Genomic DNA, 3,929 nt, shown 5'->3' with positions numbered 1-3,929 from the left:
GCAAAAAAACATACTAGTATCCTGAGGTGTTTACCCGTCCACAGCAGGATCCCTTCATCAGAACCCTTTCTGGGTAGAAACTATGAGGAAAACCAGTGTTAAGTCCGCAACAAAGAGCAGGTTATACACTTTTTGGTTTCTCATAAGGAGATTATGAATTGTTGTAGGCCTAAGCAAGAACAGCATACAGAAGTTTCACCAAGCCAAATCAATTCATAGACTACAAGGGATTTGCAAGAGGTAGATGCAATGATTGCCTCAATTTTGTCCCTTTCTCCTTTGTGTCCATTTACCTCCCCTTATCTTCTGTTACCAATAGTCATTACATGAACACTTCCCATCTTTGAAGTGATGGAAACGACTTCTGTCCTGCACAATAATTTCTCTCTCAACAATTCTTGATATAAACTTGGTGGCCTCGTGACAATCATTACAAATACGAAGGTTCTTCACAATCCATATAGTGGTTCCATCACTAGTGCTAATGAGCCCAAACGCAATTGCCAACTTCTCACTGTGAGTTGATAGTGCATCCTCCTCCTCTTCCTCATCTATGCTATGCACAATCAGATCCGTCTTTGGCTTGTAACCTACCAACTTCATCCTTAACACCAAATCACTGATTCTCGTATGCATTTTGTCAGCCTGAGGATGTGACCTATCTCCCATGAAAAACTCATGAACTGAGTTATGAACTTCAATCCAACTGCAACCAAGAGTTTTTATTACCCTATTTTTCTGCATATTCAGCCTACATTTTGCAGCACCATCCAGCCGACCAACTGAAGCATAACATTGGCCAGGTAAACATAACTTCCAGAATGTTCAGAGTCTAGCTTAAGGATACGTTGTACAACACGTTCACCCCGTTCAACATCCTTGTAAATATGGCAACCACCAAGCAGTGCCCCCCAAACTATAACATTGGCTTCAATGGGCATTGAATTGATCAATCTTCTACTTCAAGAAGACGCCCAACATGGCCTAGGAGATCAACCACGCAACCATAATGTTCAATCTTGGGAGTGATTCCATACTTGTGACCCATCATATTGAAATACTTTAATCCCATATCCACTAACCCAGCATGCGTACATGCTGATAATAAGCCCATGAAAGTCACCTCATTTGGCTTTATGCCACATTCAAGCATTTCAAACAAGTAATCAAATGCTTCCTCTGCATGCCCATGCATAGCCAGCCCAGAAATAATTATACTCCAGGAGATTACATCTCTCTCCTGCATCTTATCAAATATTCTCCCAGCCTCAGCTATGAATCCACACTTGGCATACATGTCCACTAGTACATTTCCCAAGAAGAGACTCAATTTCATCCCACTCTGACTAATGAAATGATCAATCCACTTCCCCAAATCAAATGCACCTAGGTGCGCACAAACTGACAACACACTTATAAGAGTCACATTGTTGGCCCTCACACTGCCAGTCTCATGGAAGAGGTTGATAGCATTAGAATATTTCTCATTTTGTGCATATCCAGCAATCACAACATTCCAAGAAACCACATTTCTTTCGGGCATGAAATCAAACAGGTGACGAGTAGCTTCAAGGTCACGTGATCGGCAATAACCAGCGATCATAGCCGACCAAGAAACCAAATTTTTTATGGAAATTTTATCAAACACCCCTTTCGCCAACTCAACATTGCCACATAAAGAGTACCCAGTGACTAAAGTGTTCCAAGAAACCACGTCTCTGACCAGCATTTCATCAAACAACAGCTGAGCGATGTCCAGATTGCCAAATTTAAAATACATATCAATCAAAGAGTTTTGAATGAATATATTGGAGCTGAATCCAGTCTTGATGATCACAGCATGAACTTTACAACCATCAAGCATAGCTACAAGGCCAGCACATGCCTTGAGAATAGAGGTGAAATTGTATTCATCAGGGGCAGGACCAGTTGGGGATGACGGTTGACAGTTGAAGTAACGATGAGTGTACGCCCAGTTGTGGTTCTAGGCATAGGCCTTGAGAATGGCATTCCAAGCAAAGAAATTTGGGTCAGTCAGTTGGCTGAATATGAGGGCAGCTTGCCGCAGTTTGCTGTGGATGGCACAGACCCCAATAAGCTTGACGGCAACAAAGTTGGGGTCAAGGAGTGGGGGTGCATAGGTAATTAACTGTGCTTGAATTTGTAGCACCTGTTTCATGCCCAGTTGAGAGGCGCATTTTATGAGTAAGTTACTAAGCTTGCGATGGTTGTGAGGTTGAAGGGCCAGCTTGATGATATTTGATTCAAAGAGAATTTTTGAAGCTTAAGCAGCAGTGCAGGTGCTGGGTGATCAAATCAAAACTCACATTAAACAAATATTCTCTAACCCTGAAACAATAGCAAAACAGAAGAGGAAAAAGAGCATTAGAACAGAAACAAAACCTTAAAAAAAAAGAAAAAAAGGGGGCTACTGCATGTTCCTCATTAACTGTCACTAGAAAGAACCTAATTGATTCATTAATGTTATGACGGTTTCTACTTACTTTATTTGGTCTCGCAGAAATTAGGTGGTTGCATCTAACAAAAACCCCAACCCCATGTCTGTCATCTCTAATATAATCGCTGGATTTAGGATCTACATTTGTTTCTAGCTCATGTGCCCTTCATCCCTACCTTATTTGACCTATATTATATTTGGCAGGAATCAGGATGGGCTTATGGTAAAATACATGAAGGTTGACTTGTTTTATAAATTATATGATGATAAAAAAAAGTACTAATGCAGAGATTCGTGGCCTTCTCCACGCTTTGAAATAGGCCAAGGAGTTGGAATGGCATGTAGTAGAGATTTAGGCTGTGTTTGGTATACATTCTCCCAACTGAGAATGTGAACACTATTTGGTACATGTTTTATTAGTAACATTCTTTAGTTTAAGAATAATTGGCATTTATCAAACACCTGATAGACAAGAAGAAAGAAGCATGGAGAGCACTAAAAGAGCGACAACCGCTACAATGCAAATCCCACAAAAACCCGGACCTGATATACTAACAAAATCCACCCTACAAAGCTAGAATCTAGTGCAAGGGAGTAGAATTAGGATCCATTTTTTCTAGGAAACGAATAGAGGGAAGAAATTCGCAGTAAGAGTGAGACTTTTTGGGGGCCCGCCGGATCAGAGAAGGAAGGTTAAAAAAATAAAATTGGTCCTAGCTCAGAAAAAACCCTAAGAAATAGAACTAGTTTTCACGACTACCTGATTAAACTAGAAGAAACCATAGTAGCAAAGAAATAATCACGCGACACTTTCAATTAAGATCAGTACAAAGATCTAGAAAGTTAAAAACAGACCGTAAGGGTTAAAAATCAAGAGCCCCAACCAGAAAAAGAGAGCTAAGTTTAGCTTGAAAGCTTTACTGGCATAAAGGAAACAACTTTGCGGCATTTGTTGGCAGTATCAATCAAGGAAACAAAGTGGGTACCACAATTCAAGAACATATAGCGAACTCAAGGTAGAGAAAATTTAAGTCAAGAGGTAGTAGTGGTTAGACAAACCTGGCAACAATGGAATTGTGTTGAGAGCTTCAAGAGCTAATGAGAGGGCTTCCTTTTCTTCTTCGCACGGAACCTAGAGGAGGAAGATGGATGGCAGAGGAGTAAAAGCACAGAGAAAAGGAGAACATTGAGAAACCATTGCTAGAGTCGGAAGTGCCGTAGAGCTTTGGAACTTCACATCCCAAGAGAACTGACATGGTGAAGCTCCTGGGCATCAAGGTTGTCTTCTACATTGAGGATGATGGTGGCAGCGCAAGCGAAACCAAAACCACCGACCCTTCCAAAACGAGAGTCGAAAGGAATCAGAGTCCAGTGTCGGGACTCGGGATTCGGGAGTCAGGAAATGAAAGATAAATCGAGAACGTGGAATGGTTGTTTTTTCCCATTCTACAACGAGGTCTGTTCTTGGCCT

At 41.1% G+C, this 3,929-nt stretch overlaps 1 pseudogene; it reads right to left on the bottom strand.

Moving 5' to 3' along the window:
• LOC122062906 lies at nt 1-3,929 on the bottom strand (annotated as a pseudogene).

Source organism: Macadamia integrifolia, unplaced genomic scaffold (genome assembly GCF_013358625.1).
Source record: "Macadamia integrifolia cultivar HAES 741 unplaced genomic scaffold, SCU_Mint_v3 scaffold1144, whole genome shotgun sequence".
NCBI lineage: Eukaryota > Viridiplantae > Streptophyta > Magnoliopsida > Proteales > Proteaceae > Macadamia > Macadamia integrifolia.
Note: the sequence above shows the minus strand (reverse complement) of the source record. Positions and strands in the feature narration are given on the sequence as shown.